General features: G+C 41.7%; 1 long non-coding RNA gene across 2 annotated transcripts in view; it reads left to right on the forward strand.

Annotated features, from left to right (window-relative positions):
- LOC147376070 (uncharacterized) overlaps positions 1–17,631 on the forward strand; it is a 174,887-nt gene that overhangs the window by 1,583 nt on the left and 155,673 nt on the right. The window lies entirely within an intron of this gene.

Consider the following 17,631-nt stretch of genomic DNA (forward strand, 5'->3'; position numbering starts at 1 on the left):
TCCAACACCACAGTTCAAAAGCATCAATTCTTTGGTGCTCAGCCTTCTTCACAGTCCAACTCTCACATCCATACATGACCACAGGAAAAACCATAACCTTGACTAGACGAACCTTTGTTGGCAAAGTAATGTCTCTGCTTTTCAATATGCTATCTACGTTGGTCATAACTTTTCTTCCAAGCAGTAAGCGTCTTTTAATCTCATGGCTGCATTCACCATCTGCAGTGATTTTGGAGCCCCCAAAAATAAAGTCTGACACTGTTTCCACTGTTTCCCCATCTATTTCCCATGAAGTGATGGGACCAGATGCCATGATCTTCGTCTTCTGAATGTTGAGCTGTAAGCCAACTTTTTCACTCTCCACTTTCACTTTCATCAAGAGGCTTTTAGTTTCTCTTCACTTTCTGCCATAAGGGTGGTGCCATCTGCATATCTGAGGTTATTGATATTTCTCCCGGCAATCTTGATTCCAGCTTGTGTTTCTTCCAGCCCAGCGTTTCTCATGATGTACTCTGCATAGAAGTTAAATAAACAGGGTGACAATATACAGCCTTGACGTACTCCTTTTCCTATTTGGAACCAGTCTGTTGTTCCATGACCAGTTCTAACTGTTGCTTCCTGACCTGCATACAGATTTCTCAAGAGGCAGGTCAGGTGGTCTGGTATTCCCATCTCTTTCAGAATTTTCCACAGTTTATTGTGATCCACACAGTCAAAAGCTTTGGCATAGTCAATAAAGCAGAAATAGGTGTTTTTCTGGAACTCTCTTGCTTTTTCCATGATCCAGCGGATGTTGGCAATTTGATCTCTGGTTCTTCTGCCTTTTCTAAAACCAGCTTGAACATCAGGAAGTTCACGGTTCACATATTGCTGACGCCTGCCTTGGAGAATTTTGAGCATTACTTTACTAGTGTGTGAGATGAGTGCAATTGTGCGGTAGTTTGAGCATTCTTTGGCGTTGCCTTTCCAATTAATTCCTACAACAACTTTTGAGAGGAGACCTTATAGTTTGTTCTGCAAATGAATAATCTGAGACTGAGAAGTGGAGTTTGTGGGGTTAGGCTTTGTGCCCTCCCCTCACCCACTTTGCCTCTGTTCAAAGCAAAGTTTTCAGTAAGAATTCAATGCTAGTAGAAGACACTGCAGAATCTATGGTCAAGTACAGCTTATGAGCAGTAATTGTTTTTTATGTTCATAAATGCAGAGAAAGAAGGCACTTCATGTCACTGGAATGTCCAGGACTTAGATCAGCAATGCTTCAGAGTTGTTAGAGTGGAGGCAGCATTCGGGGTACGTGGTAGACAGATGAATTAGGAAGACAGTGGGAAGCTCTGGCTCAGGGTTGAATTTATAAGGGTCTGAACTACACAATGACAGTGTGAAGAGGTAGATAAGAGGTTCCCAGGAAACTTCTTGAAGGCTCATGAAGCAACAGTATGGTGAGTTCAGAATACAGACTCAGGAGGCAGACTACCTAGTTTTGAACAAAGTACCTTAAGGTTGCTAGGAGAATAAAATTAGGGTTGTGAAGCACTTGGAACAGAGGCTAGTATACAGCAAGTGCTCAATAAGTATTTTTAAAACATGAATAAATAGGAAATTAAGGAATAATTTCATTTACAACAGCATCCAAAAGAATCTCAGTCATGTCCAACTCTGCAACCCCATAGGCTGTAGCCTGCCAGGCTCCTCTCTCCATGGAATTCTCCAGGCAAGAGTACTGGAGTGGGTTGCCAGTCTTTTCTCCAGGGGATCTTCTCGACCCAAGGATAGAACCCTGGCCTCCTGCATTGCAGGCAGATTCTTTACCATCAGAGTCCTCAGGGAAGCCCCCAAATACCTAGGGAGTTGCCTAAACTCTTTGCAACCTCTTTAGTTAAAACACTTAGGGATAGATTTAACTAAGGAGGTTGTAAACAGTTTAGGCAACTCTACTGCCCTATTTCAGATACCATCTGCAAGGTTGGGAGTCTCCAGGGCCGCCCTGACTTCAGGCCATCTGGCCACAAATTCAAGTATTCTCATAACCTTGCTTAGACTCAATAATTTGCTACAAAGATTGGCAGAACACACTGAAAGCTATTATATACACAGTCACATTGATTACAGAGAACGGATACATTGAATTGAGGCAGCAGTAGGGCAGCATCTGGGAGGGGTCCAAACTGGAAGTTCTGGTTGTCCTCTCCAGGTGGGGTCCTGAGTGGAGTTGTCTCCTCTCATATATGATGTGTGAAGTGCTCTAAGAATATTGCCAATCACAAATGCTCACTGGTGTCCAGTGCTTGATGAGGCTTCTTTACTTGGGGAGAATTATTGTCCATGTGATTGAACTAAAATCTCTATCCACCTGCTTCCCTGAAGTTTGGGCTGTTATCTTGTGACACTCAGTCTTAACTTTCCAGTCACATTGTTGGCTTTTCTAACGTTGTCAGCTGTACCCTGAGTCATTTCATTAGCCTGAACTATGAAGGGGCCCACCCTGAGACACCTTATTAGCATAAAACTATGAAAGTTGGTCTGAGGGACTCCACTATGAATTATACTCCTGTCTCTTGGGAAATTGCAGGGGTGTGGAGGTCATCTCCCTGGAGCTGGGGCAGAGGCCAGACCTCCCTTTAGGAGGCCAGATTCCTTACTACACAAAAGTGAAAGACTTGCACACTAAAAACTATTAAATATTGCTGAAATATACTAAAGAATACCTAAATAAGTGGAAAGACGTCCATGTTCATGTATTGGAAGACAAGATTGTTAAGATGGCAATACTACCCAGCTTGCTCTACAGATTCAATGCAATTCTGATTAAAATGCCAATAGCCCTTTTTGCAAACGTGGAAAATACATATGGAATTGCACAGGACCTTGAATATTTAAAATATTTAAGAAGAACAAAGTTAGCGGACTCACATTTCCTTATTATAAAACTTATTACAAAGCTACAGAGATCAAAACATTGTGGTGTTGGCATAAGGATAGATAGACAAGAGAATAGAATTAAAAGTCAGAAATAGACTTACAAATCTATGGCAAATTAATTTTTTTCTGACCATTCAATGGGAAAAGAAAAGTCTCTTCAACACGTGGTTCTGGGACAACTGAATATCTATATGCAAAAGAATGAAGTTGCACCCCTACCTTATGTGATATACAAAAATTAAAAATGGATTAACTGATAACCTAAATATAAGAACTAAATTATAAAACTCTTAGAAGAAAAATATGCATGGTAAATCTTAATGACCTTGCATTTGGCAATAAATTCTTAGATATAATACCAAAAGAAGAGTAAAGAAGAAAAAGATAAATTGGGTTTGATCAAAATTAGAAGTCTTTGTGCATCAAAGGGCATTATCAAGAAAGTGAAAAGACAACCTATAGAATGGGAGAAAATATTTGCAAATTAGGGTCTAATGTCCAGAATACATAAATAACTCGTACAACTCAACAACAAAAAGACAACCCAATTAAAAAATGAGCAAAGGACTTGAATAGGTGTTTTCCAAAACAGATGTGTTAGTGACCAACAAGCACATGACAAGATACTCAACATGGAGAACAGTGTAGAGATTCCTTAAAAAACTGGAAATAGAACTGCCTTATGACCCAGCAATCCCACTGCTGGGCATACACACTGAGGAAACCAGAATTGAAAGAGACACATGTACCCCAATGTTCATCACAGAGCAGTTTATAATAGCCAGGACATGGAAGCAACCTAGATGTCCATCAGCAGATGAATGGATAAGAAAGCTGTGGTACATATACACAACAGAGTGTTACTCAGCCATTAAAAAGAATACATTTGAATCAGTTCTAATGAGGTAGATGAAACTGGAGCCTATTATACAGAGTGAAGTAAGCCAGAAAGAAAAACACCAATACAGTATACTAACGCATATATATGGAATTTAGAAAGATGGTAACAATAACCCTGTATACAAGACAGCAAAAGAGACACTTATGTATAGAACAGTCTTTTGGACTGTGTGGGAGAGGGAGAGGGTGGGATGATTTGGGAGAATGGCGTTGAAACATGTATAATATCATATATGAAATGAGTCTCCAGTCCAGGTTTGATGCACGATACTGGATGCTTGGGGCTGGTGCACTGGGACAACCCAGAGGGATGGTGCAGGGAGGGAGGAGGGAAGAGGGTTCAGGATGGGGAACGCGTGTATACCTGTGGCAGATTCATGTTGATATATGGCAAAACCAATACAATATTGTAAAGTTTAAAAATAAAGAAAAAAAGATACTCAACATTATTAGTCATTAGAGAAATGTAAGTTGGAACCGCAAGATGCCAGTCTGTACCAACTAGGATGGTTATAATAATAATTTTTTAAGGAAAATAAGAATTGGCAAGAATGTGAAGAAATCTGAAAATTTGTACATTGCTCATAGGGTATAGCCACTGTGGAACAGTTTGGCAGTTCCTCAGAAGTTAAACATAATATAACCACATGACCCAGCAATTCTACTTCTAAGTATATACCCAAAGAATTAAAAGCAGGTATTCAAACACATTTTCTGTGACCAGTGCAGTCTCTTGGCAGAATTCAGTTAGCTTTTGCCCTGCTTCTTTTGGTTCTCCAAGGCCAAACTTGCCTGTTACTCCAGGTATCTCTTGACTTCCTACTTTTGCATCCACAAAAAAGTTCTTAATGAACCAGGTTACTACGACGGTGTGGTCAGTCACCCAGAGCCAGACATTCTGGAGAGCAAAGTCAAGTGGGCCTTAGGAAGCACTGCTGTTAATAAAGCTAGTGGATGCAATGGAATTCCCGTAGAACTGTTCAAAACCCTAGAGGATGATGCCATCAAGGTGTTGCATTCAATATGTCAGCAAATCTGGAAGACCCAGTAGTGGCTACAGGACTGAAAAAGGTCAATCCTCATTCCAATTCCCAAGAAGGAAGTACTAAAGAATGTGCTAACGATCGGACAGTTGCATTCATCTCCCATGCTAGTACCTGGAGGAGGGCATGGCAACCCACTCCAGTGTTCTGGCCTGGAGAATCCCCATGAACAGAGGAGCCTGGCGGGCTACAGTCCATGGGGTCTCAGAGTCGGACACAACTGAGCGTCTAAGCACAGCACCCATGCTAGTAAGGTCGTGCTTAAAATTTTTTGCATGCTAGGCTTCAGCATTATGCAAACCAAGAACTTCCTGATGTCCAAGCTGGGTTTAGAAAAGGAAGAGGAACCAGAGATCAAATTGCCAACATTTGCTGGATTATAGAGAAAGCTAGGGAATTCCAGAAAAACATCTACCTCACTAAAGCCTTTGTGTGGATCATAATAAACTGTGAAAAACTCTTAAAGAGATGGGAATACCAGACCATCTTACCTGTCTCCTGAGAAACCTGTATGGTGGTCAAGAAGCAATAGTTAGAACCCTGTATGGAACAACTGATTGGTTCAAGATTGAGAAAGGAGTACGACAGGGCTGTCTGCTGTCACCCTGTTTGTTTAACCTATACAGTGAGCACATCATGAGAAATGCCAGGCTGGATGAGTTACAAGCTGGAATCAAGATACGTGGGAGAAACGTCAACAGCCTCAGATATGGGGATGATACCAGTCTAATGGCAGAAATTGAAGAGGCACTAAAGAAGCCTCTTAATAAATATGAAGGAGGAGAGTGAAAGAGCCGGCTTAAAACTAAATATTAAAAAAACTAAGATCATGGCATCCTGCCATGGAAAAACTAGAACAGACAGCTTTAATGTGTATACTTCAGGTCCCACAAAACAACTTGTATCTTCTCATAAACAGTGAATATTTCATGAAGAGTAAGGCTTTGGAGTGGGAAGAAGTGAAGTCGCTCAGTTGTGTCCAACTCTTTGCGACCCCATGGACTATAGCCTACCAGGCTTCTCCGTCCATGGGATTCTCCAGGCAAGAATACTGGAGAGGGTTATCATTTCCTTCTCCAGGGGATCTTCCCAACCCTGGGATTGAACCTGGGTCTCCAGCATTGGAGGCAGACGCTTTAACCTCTGAGCCACCAGGGAAGCCTTGATGGCTCTTTTTCTGCAGGCAATTCTCTGAACTCTTCTAGGCTTCAGTTTCCTCACCAGGTACATTGGAGATAATACCTACAAACCTAATTTGTTGTGAGAATCAAAAGAGAAAATAATAAGTGAAACTGGGAAAGTACTCTGAGAATGTTTTTTTATCATGTTTTTATAAATTATCAGTTGTTGTTTAATTGCTAAGTCATGTCTAATTCTTGCAACCCCATGGACTGTATAGCCCACTGGACTCCTCTGTCCTTGGGATTTTCCAGGCAAGAATACTGGAATGGGTTGCTGTTTCCTTCTCCATTGTATCTTCCTGATGCCAAAGGTCAAACCCATGTCTCCTGCATTGGCAGACTTATTCTTTACCACTGAGCCACCAGGGAAGACCAAATTATCAGTAAAGGGTGCTTAAGTGAAACTGAAAGTCGCTTAGTAATATCCGACTCTTTGCAATCACATGGAGTGTACAGTTCATGGAATTCTCTAGGCCAGAATACTGGAGTGGATAGCCTTTCCCTTCAAAGTATCTTCCCCACCCAGGGATCGAGCCCAGGTCTCCTGTATTGCATGTGGATTCTTTACCAGCTGAGCCACAGGGAAGCCGAAAAGGGTGCTTAAGGGGGAAAGAAAATTCAGAAATAAAGAAGGTGGGAAGAGGAAACAGTTTGAGTGAACTGGAGAAAACGATAAAATAAAGCAGGTGTAATTCTTACTCTTTTTCCAGATGTCATTCTTATTTTAAGACAGTATAAGATAGGAATTTCAGGGTTGACAGTCAGTTCAGTCACTTAGTTGTGGCTAACTCTTTGCAACCCCACGGACTGCAATATGCCAGGCTTCCCTGTCTAGCACTAACTCCCAGAGCTTGCTCAAACTCATGTCCATTAAGTCAGTGATGCCATCCAACCATCTCATCCTCTGTTGTCCCCTTCTCCTCTTGCCCTCAGTTTTTCCCAGCATCAGGGTCTTTTTCAGTGAGTCAGTTCTTCAAATCAGGTGGCCAAATTATTGGAGCTTCAGCTTCATCATCAGTCCTTCCAATGAATATTCAGGACTGATTTCCTTTAGGATGAACTGGTTTGACCTTGCAGTCCAAGGGACTCAGGAGTCTTCTCCAACACCACAGTTCAAAAGCATCAGTTCTTTGGCACTCAGCTTTCTTTATGGTCTAAATCTCACTTCCATACATGGGACTACTGGACACCATAGCTTTGAATATACCGACGTTTGTTGGTAAAGTAATGTCTCTGTTTTTTAATATGCTGTCTAGGTTTGTCATAGCTTTTCTTCCAAGGAGCAAGCATCTTTTAATTTCATGGCCTCAGTCACCATCTGCAGATGCTTGGAGATCTTGTACCTAACCTCCCACATTATGCAGATGTGGAAGCTGAAAGCAGAGACTGGAACAGTTTCCTCAAACCTCAGCTAGTGAATGGTTTGACCACATGAATAGACAGACTTCCTGGACTTTACTGTCTGAAGCATGATCTTGAAGATAAAAGGTATTTCTGCACAAGTATCTTTACTGCACACCAACACAAGAGAAGACTCTATACATGGACATCACCAGATGGTCAACACCAAAATCAGATTGATTATATTCTTTGCAGCCAAAGATGGAGAAGCTCTATACAGGCAGCAAAAACAAGACCAGGAGCTGACTGTGGCTCAGATCATGAACTCCTTATTACCAAATTCAGACTTAAATTGAAGAAAGTAGGGAAAACCACTAGACCATTCAGGTATGACCTAAATCAAATCCCTTATGATTATACAGTACAAGTGAGACTTAAGGGCCTAGATCTGATAGATAGAGTGCCTGATGAACTATGGAATGAGGTTCGTGACATTGAACAGGAGACAGGAATCAAGACCATCCCCATGGAAAAGAAATGCAAAAAAGCAAAATGGCTGTCTGGGGAGGCCTTACAAATAGCTGTGAAAAGAAGAGAAGCGAAAAGCAAAGAAGAAAAGGAAAGATATAAGCATCTGAATTCAGAGTTCCAAAGAATATCAAGAAAAGATAAGAAAGCCTTCTTCAGCAATCAGTGCAAAGAAATAGAGGAAAACAACAGAATGGGAAAGACTAGAGATCTCTTCAAGAAAATTAGAAATACCAAGGGAACATTTCATGCAAAGATGGGCTTGATAAAGGACAGAAATGGTATGGACCTAACAGAAGCAGAAGATATTAAGAAGAGATGGCAAGAATACACAGAAGAACTGTACAAAAAAGATCTTCATGACCAAGAGAATCACAATGGTGTGATCACTGACCTAGAGCCAGACATCCTGGAATGTGAAGTCAAGTGGGCCTTAGAAAGCATCACTACGAACAAAGCTAGTTGAGGTGATGAAATTCCAGTTGAGCTATTTCAAATCCTGAAAGATGATGCTGTGAAAGTGCTGCACTCAATATGCCAGCAAATTTTGAAAACTCAGCAGTGACCACAGGACTGGAAAAGGTCAGGTTTCATTCCAATCCCAAAGAAAGGCAATGCCAAAGAATGCTCAAACTACTGCACAATTGCACTCATCTCATATGCTAGTAAAGTAATGCTCAAAATTCTCCAAGCCAGGCTTCAGCAATATGTGAACCGTGAACTTCCTGATGTTCAAGCTGGTTTTAGAAAAGGCAGAGGAACCAGAGATCAAATTGCCAACATCCGCTGGATCATGGAAAAAGCAAGAGAATTCCAGAAAAATACCTATTTCTGCTTTATTGACTATGCCAAAGCCTTTGACTGTATGGATCACAATAAACCGTGGAAAATTATGAAAGAGATGGGAATACCAGACCACCCAACCTGCCTCTTGAGAAATCTGTATGCAGGTCAGGAAGCAACAGTTAGAACTGGACATGGAACAACAGACTGGTTCCAAATAGGAAAAGGAGTACGTCAAGGCTGTATATTGTCACCCTGCTTATTTAACTTCTATGCAGAGTACATCATCAGAAACACTGGACTGGAAGACACACAGGCTGGAATTAAGATTGCAGGGAGAAATATCAATAACCTCACTTATGCAGATGACACCACCCTTATGGCAGAAAGTGAAGAGGAACTAAAAAGCTTCTTGATGAAAGTGAAAGTGGAAAGTGAAAAAGTTGACTTAAAGCTCAACATTCAGAAAACGAAGATCATAGTATCCGGTCCCATCACTTCATGGGAAATAGATGGGGAAACAGTGTCAGACTTTATTTTTGGGGGCTCCAAAATCACTGCAGATGGTGAATGCAGCCACGAAATTAAAAGACGCTTACTCCTTGGAAGGAAAGTTATGACCAACCTAGATAGCATATTCAAAAGCAGAGACATTACTTTGCCAACAAAGGTCCGTCTAGTCAAGGCTGTAGTTTTTCCAGTGGTCATGTATGGATGTGAGAGTTGGACTGTGAAGAAGGCTGAGCGCCAAAGAATTGATGCTTTTGAACTGTGGTGTTGGAGAAGACTCTTGAGAGTCCCTTGGACTACAAGGAGATCCAACCAGTCCATTCTGAAGGAGATCAGCCCTGGGATTTCTTTGGAAGGAATGATGCTGAAGCTGCAACTCCAGTACTTTGGCCACCTCATGTGAAGAGTTGACTCATTGGAAAAGACTCTGATGCTGGGAGGTATTGGGGGCAGGAGGAGAAGGGGATGACAGAGGATGAGATGGCTGGATGGCATCACTGACTCGATGGACGTGAGTCTGAGTGAACTCTGCGAGTGGGATGGACAGGGAGGCCTGGCGTGCTGCGATTCATGGGGTCGCAGAGGCGGACACGACTGAGCGACTGAACTGACTGAGAGGGGATACAGTGCCCTCTAGTGGCTTTTTATTTTATTGTACAAATCCCCATTCACATTTCTGCAGAAAAGAACGCAGATGATGCAAGGTAAGGCAGAGGAACCAGAGATCAAATTGCCAACATCCACTGGATCATACAAAAAGCAAGAGTTTTCCAGAAAAACATCTACTTTTGCTTTATTGACTACGCCAAAGTCTTTGACTGTGTGGATCACAACAAACTGGAAAATTCTTCAAGAGATGGTAATACCAGACCACCTGACCTGCCTCTTGAGAAATCTGTATGCAGGTCAAGAGGTAACAGTTAGAACTGGACATGTAACAGCACACTGGTTCCAAATCAAGACAGGAGTACATCAAGGCTGTATATTGTCTCCCTGCTTATTTAACTTATATGCAGAGTACATCATGCGAAATGCCAGGCTGGATGAAGCACAGGCTGGAATCAGGATTGCTGGGAGAAATATCATTAACCTCAGATATGCAGATGACACCACCCTTATGGCAGAAAGCGAAGGAAAACTAAAGAGCCTCTTGATGAAAGCAAAAGGAGAGTGAAAACGTTGGCTTAAAACTCAACATTCCAAATACTGAGATCACAGCATCTGGTCCCATCACTTCATGGCAAATAGATGGGGAAACAGTGGAAACAGTAATAGGCTTTATTTTGGGGGGCTCCAAAATCAGTGCATATGGTGATTGCAGCCATGAAATTAAAGACTCTTGCTCCTTGGAAGAAAAGCTGTGACAAACCTAGACAGCATTTTAAAAAGCAGAGATACTACTTTACCAACAAAGGTCTGTATAGTCAAAGGTATGGTTTGTCCAGTAGTCATGTATGGATGTGAGATTTAGACCATAAAGAAAGCTGAGTGCTGAAGAATTGATGCTTTTGAACTGTGGTGTTGGAGAAGATTCTTGAGAGCCCCTTGGACTGCAAGGAGATCAAACCAGTCAATCCTAAAGGAAGTCAGTCCTGAATATTCATTGGACGGACTGATGATGAAGCTTAAGCTCCAGTACTTTGGCCATCTGATTCAAAGAACTGACTCATTGGAAAAGACCCTGATGCTGGGAAAGATTGAAGGCGGGAGGAGAAGGGGATGACAGAGGATAAGAGGGTTGGATGGCATCACCGACATGATGGACATGAGTTTGAGTAAGCTCTGGGAGTTGATGATGGACAGAGAGGCCTGACATGCTGCAGTCCATGGGGTCACAAACAATCGGACATGACTGAGCAAGTAAACTGAACTGAACTGAAGCTGCCTTAGAAACGTCCCTTATAGTTATTTTCAAACTCAGAAAGATTTCAAGAAATTTTTTTTCTGCTTTATTTATTTTTTAATTGAAAGATAATTGCTTTACAGAATGTTTTTGTTTTCTGTTAGACATCAACAAGAATCTGCCATAGGTACACCCGTGTCCCCTCCCTCTCAAACCTCCATCCCATCTCCCTCCCCATCCCACCCTTCTAGATTGTCACAGAGCCCCATTTTGATTCCCTGTGTCATACAGCAAATTCCCATTGGCTACCTATTTTATATATGGTAATGTAAGTTTCCATGTTACTCTCTCCATCACATCTCACCCTCTCCCTTCTCCGCTCCTCCTGTGTCCATAGGTCTCAAGCAAGTTTTTTTTTTTTTTAATATATAGTTTCATTTGTATTTTATTTTTGGCTTGCTGGGTCTTCGTTGCTGCACAGGCTTTTCTTCGGTTGCAGTGAGCATGAGCTGCTCTCTAGTTGCAGTGCGCAGGCTTCGCACCGCAGCGGCTTCTCTTGGTGTGGAGCACAGGCTCTAGGCCTGTGGGCTTTAGCAGTTGCGGCTCCTGGGCTCCTAGAGCACAGGCTCAATAGTTGTGGAGCATGGGCTTAGTTGCTCTGAGGCATGTGGGATCTTCTTGGACCAGGGATCCAACTCGTGTAGCCATCAGGGAAGCCCTCAAGCAAGGTTTTTGGTTTTTGGTTTTTTTTGGTTGCACTGCGTCTTTGTTGCTGCACACAGGCTAGTTGCAATGAGCAGAGGCTGCTCTCTAGTTGCAGTGCGCAGGCTTCTCACTGCAGCGGCTTCTCTTGGTGTGGAGCAGCTACGGTGTGTGGGCTCAGAAGTTGCAGCGCTCAGGCTTAATTGCCCTGAGGCCTGTGGGATCTTCCCAAACCAGGGACCGAACCCGTGTCCCCTGCATTGGCAGGTAGATTCTTAACCACTGGACCATCAGGGAAGTCCAAGCAAGTTTTAACTTGAGAAATTAGGGGCTAGGATGAGAAATACCATTAAAGGAAAGGGGTAGAGGATTTAAGTGCAAAATCAGAAATGGTGGCTCAAGTGGTAAAGAATCTGACTGCAATGCAGATTCTATCCCTGGGAAGATCCCCTGGAGAAGAGAATGGCCACCCATTCCAATATTCTTGTCTGGAGAATTCCATGGACAGAGGAGCCTGGCAGGTTACAGTCTGTGGGGTCGCAAAGAGTCAGATACGACTGAGTAACTAATACCTAATGGTGAATACATTGCTCAAATATTTTATCTGGAAAATACAGAAAATAAATTTGTGTTGTGTTTTCACTGACAAACTCAGTGAAATAAAAAAGGTTCATTTATTGTTTTATTGACATATAATCCTTATAACATAAAATCCATCATTTTAAAGAATACATTTAAGTGATTTTTAGTGTATTCACCACATTGTGCAATCATTACCACTATCTAATTGCAGAATATTTTCATCTCTCCCCACATCCCCACAACCCCCAAACAAATTAGCAGTTAATTCCAATTCCCCCCTTCTCTGGGTTTCCAAGGTGACTCAGTGGTAAAGAATCCACCTGCCAATGCAGGAGATGCAGGCAAGAGAGGCAGATTCAATCCCTGGGTTGGGAAGATCTCCTGGAGGAGGAAATGGCAACCCACTCCAGTATTCTTGCTTGGAAAAATCCCATGGACAGAGGAGCCTGGTGGGCTACAGTCCATGGGATCGCAAAGAGTTGGACACGACTGAGCAGCTGAGCACACACTCACCCTTTCTCCCATCCCTTGGCAACTGCTAATGTACTTTCTGTCTATGTATTTGTCTGTTGTAGATATTCGATATAAGTGGAATCATACAGTATGTGAAATTTTGTGTCTGGTTTCTTTCACTCAGCATGTTCAGTTTTCACCCATGTTATGCATGTATCAATGTTTAATTTCTTTTTATAGCAAAATACTATTCTGTTGTGTAGATATATCACATTGTAATTATTTGTTTATCAGTCCATTGGTATTTGCGTCGTTTACACATTTTGACTATTATGTATCGACTTAAAAAATATTCACATCCAAAAAGCTGAGAGTTGTGTTTTATTTACTGGAAATGTTTTGAACTTTAAGCCTGGGAGACAGGATCTCAAGTAACCCTGAGAGAACTGCTTCCTGGAGGTGGAGGGAGGAACCAGGCTATATAGAAGTTTTGCAACAAAAGACAGGTAGTCTGACTGTCAGAGGTTTTTTTATAAATAGAGAAAACCAAATATCCCACGTTAAAAAATTTAGCACTTTTCTGTGTAGGGAAAGATGCAAGAATCTGGGCTCACTGAAACCTTTCCTTTGGTAGGCACCTCGGCCATCTGGGGCCAGCTTCCTGTTTTCACAGACTGAGCTTCCTTTCCTCAGGGCAGATTTGTTTCCTCTCTTTTATTTTTTATTTGTGGTAAAATACACAAAACATAAAATGTACCGTCATAACTGTTTAAGATACATAGTTCATTAATGTTAAGTATATTCGCATTGTGGTGCAGCCAGTTTCCAGAACTCAAGCTTGCAAAACTGAAATGATGCCTGTTAAGCAACCCCCACTCTCCTCTCCCCTCGACCACCAATCTACTTTTCTGTCTCTATGAATTTGATGATTCTAGGTTATCTCATATTAATGGGATTATGTAGTATTCGTCTTTTTGTGATTGACTTATTTCACTTAGCATAAGGTCCTCAAAGTTCATCTGTGTTGTAGCATGTGTCAACATTTCCTTTCTTTTTAAGGTTGAATCATATTCCATTGTAGGACTTCCCTAGCGGTCCAGTGGTTAAGACTCCACGCTTCCACTGCAGGGGGTACAGGTTCCATCCCTAGTCAATCCACAGCTGCACAGTGTGGCAAAATAATAACAATAACAACAAAATAATAGTATTCTGCTGTGTATATATACCACATTTTATTTATTCATTTCCTTGTCGATGAACTCTTGGGTTGCCTCTACCATTTGGCTTTATGAATAACACTACTATGACTGATGCTGGGAGGGATTGGGGGCAGGAGGAGAAGGGGACGACAGAGGATACGATGGCTGGATGGCATCACTGACTCGATGGACGTGAGTCTCAGTGAACTTCGGGAGTTGGTGATGGACAGGGAGGCCTGGCGTGCTGCGATTCATGGGGTCGCAAAGAGTCGGACACGACTGAGCGCCTGAACTGAACTGAACTATGAACATGGGTGTACAAAGATTTCTTCAAGACGCTCTTTTCCATTCTTTAAATGTATGGTTAGAAATGGAGTAGCTGCATCATATATAAATCTGTTTTTAATTGCTTGAGAAACTGCCACGCTGTTTTCCATAGCGGCTGCACTATTTTACATTCCCATCAACAGTGCACAGGGGCTCCAATTTTTCCATGTATTCTAACATTTGTTTTATTTATGTATGTACTTTGGCTGTGCTGAGTCTTCATTGCAGCGCTCCGGTTTTCTCTAGTTGTGGCACACAGGAGCTTCTCTTCATGGAGCGTGGGCTCCAGAGCACACGTGCTCAGTAGGTGCAGTGTGCGGTCTCTAGTTGTGGCTCACCGGCTGTAGAGCGCACGGGCTCAGTGCAGTGTGTGGTCTCTAGTTGTGGCACACGGGCTGTAGAGCGCACAGGCTCAGTAGGTGCAGTGTGTGGTCTCTCTAGTTGTGGCTCACAGGCTGTAGAGCGCACGGGCTCAGTAGGTGCAGTGTGCGGTCTCTCTAGTTGTGGCTCACGGGCTGTAGAGCGCACAGTCTCAGTAGGTGCAGTGTTCAGTCTCTGTGGTTGTGGCTCACGGGCTCTAGAGCACACAGGCTCAGTAGGTGCAGTGTGCGGTCTCTGTGGTTGTGGCACTCAGGCTGTAGAGTGCACAGGCTCAGTAGGTGCAGTGTGCGGTCTCTAGTTGTGGCACTAGGGCTGTAGAGCACACAGGCTCAGTAGGTGCAGTGTGCGGTCTCTGTGGTTGTGGCACTCGGGCTGTAGAGCACACACGCTCAGTAGGTGCAGTGTGCGGTCTCTGTAGTTGTGGCACACGGGCTGTAGAGCACACAGGCTCAGTAGGTTCAGTGTGCGGTCTCTGTGGTTGTGGCTCATGGGCTCTAGAGCACACAGGCTCAGTAGGTGCAGTGTGCGGTCTCTGTGGTTGTGGCTCATGGGCTCTAGAGCACACAGGCTCAGTAGGTGCAGTGTGCGGTCTCTGTGGTTGTGGTTCACGGGCTCTAGAGCACACAGGCTCAGTAGGTGCAGTGTGCCGTCTCCCTAGTTGTGGCACACGGGCTGTAGAGCACACAGGCTCAGTAGGTGCGGTGTGCGATCTCTAGTTGTGGCTCACGGGCTGTAGAGCGTACGGGCTCTCTGGGGTGTGTGGGCTCAGTTGCCCTGTGGCATGTGGGATTCTAGTTTCTCAACCAGGGATCAAACACGTGTCCTCTGCATTCAAAGGCAGATTCTCAACCACTGGACCATCAGGGACGTCCCCTCAAACACTTGCTCTTTTCTGTTCTGTTTTCTTTTTTATAATAACCATTCAGTTGGTGTGAGTTAGTATCTCTCTGTGGATATGATTTCCATTTCTCTAATGACTAATTATATTGAACATCTTTTATGTGTTTGTTATCTATTTATTATATGTATCCTTGGGGAAATGCATTATGAATCCTTTGCCCATTTTTGAACTGGATTGTCTTTTTGTTGTTGACTTGGATGAATTCTTTATATATTCTGGATGCAAATTCTTTTTATCAAGATACATGATTTGCAAAAGGATTTATTTTAAATTTGTCTTCTATTGAGGTATACTTTACATAAAGTGAAATATACAGATCTTAAGGGAGCAGCTGAATGAAGTTTGACAAATTCATACATCCCTGTAACTCTCATCCAGGGCAAGTTAAAGGACATTTTTGTCACTCCAGATAATTCCCCTGGGACACTTTCTGGTCAGGACCCCCATTCCTCTCTACCCAATGCAATGACTTTCTTTATTTCTGTCAGTAGTAATTAGTCTTGTATGTTTTTGAAATTTATAAAACAAGTTGTAGGGACTTCCAGGAATCCACATGCTGCAACTAAGACCCGGTGCAGCCAAATACATTTAAAAACAAAACACCCAATTGTGTAATATGGACTACTTGTGTCTGGCTTCTTTTACTCAGCGTTACATCTGTGAGATTCATCTGTTATTATTGCGTGTATTCAGTTAATACTTTTTATTGCTGAGTTTTAAATTTTGATGTAGTCAAATTTATTTACTGTTTTCTTTTGTGGGGGAGGGCTATTGTTGTTTTTTACAGACAGTGCTTTTTGTGTCCTATATTAAAAATGTTTTCTGACCTCCTATTTCTCTACCCCCAAGTTACAAATATATTTTACTGTATCTTCTTCCGAAAGATTTATAATTTTAGTTTTCACATTTAGGCCTATGATGCATATCAAATTAATAATTTTTGTTTAACATGCAGTGAGGTTGAGGGGTAGTTGGTGTTCATTTTTTTCTCCCACAGTTATCCAGTTGTTCCAGCACTGTTTATCGGGAAACTTTTTCTTCCTTCATTGAATTGCTTTGGTTGTTTTGTTAAAATTACTATAGGGTACGGTCTATTTTTGGACTCTCTGTTCTGTATTACTATTTGTTCATTCTATTGCCATGACTACCTTGTCTTTCAATATTATAGCTTTTTATTTAATAAGTCTTGAAATGAGGTGAAGTTTGCCCTAGAGCTTTGCCCTTCTTTTTCAATATTGTTTTAGTTATTCTGAGTCCTATCCACTTCCATGTATATTTTAAAATAAGTAGTTGATTTCAACCAAAAAAGCCCTCATGGGGTTTTTATTGGAATTGCCTTGAATCTATAAAAGATATGATGAGAATTGTCATCTTAACAGTATTAAGTCTTCTAATACATGAACATAGTATATCTCTTCATCTGTTTAGGTCATTTTTAGTCTTTCAGCAAATGTCTTGTTTTTAAATAGAAAATTTGCACAATTTCATTAAAATTATTCTAGATATTTTTGGTTATTTTAAAATAGCATTGTTTTATTTTAATTTTTGAGTTGTTCATTGCTAGTAGAAGTAAAATTTATCTTGCATATTAAATTTGTATCCTGTAACTTTCCCAAATTCACTTATATTTCATCATTAAGTTTGATGTCAGTTATAAGATTTCATATACAACCTTATTAGATAAATGAATTTCCTTTCAACTTTTAGTTTATTAAGAGTTTTAATCATGAACAGGTGTTAAATTTTATGAAATGCATTCTGGATATTTACTGAGATAATTACATGCTTTTTCTCCTTGGTAAATCACCCTATTTCTTTTTTTAAAATGTCTTTTATTATGGAAAGTTTCAAATGCATATGAAGCGAATAGAGTAAACTCCTAGGCCGCCATACCTAGCTTTCCTATCATGTGTACTTCATTAACCTCCACACTTAAACACCCTTTCAGGTGCTTTCCCTTGGATTTCCTCCGTCTGTCACTTTCTGATTCTTTTCATTCCCCATTTTCTCCCTCTTTCACTCTCCCTCCCACCTTGTC

The sequence above is a fragment of the Bos grunniens genome, chromosome 3 (genome assembly GCF_055505025.1).
Source record: "Bos grunniens cultivar Pamir isolate PY7600 chromosome 3, Bosgru_T2T1.0, whole genome shotgun sequence".
Taxonomy (NCBI): domain Eukaryota; kingdom Metazoa; phylum Chordata; class Mammalia; order Artiodactyla; family Bovidae; genus Bos; species Bos grunniens.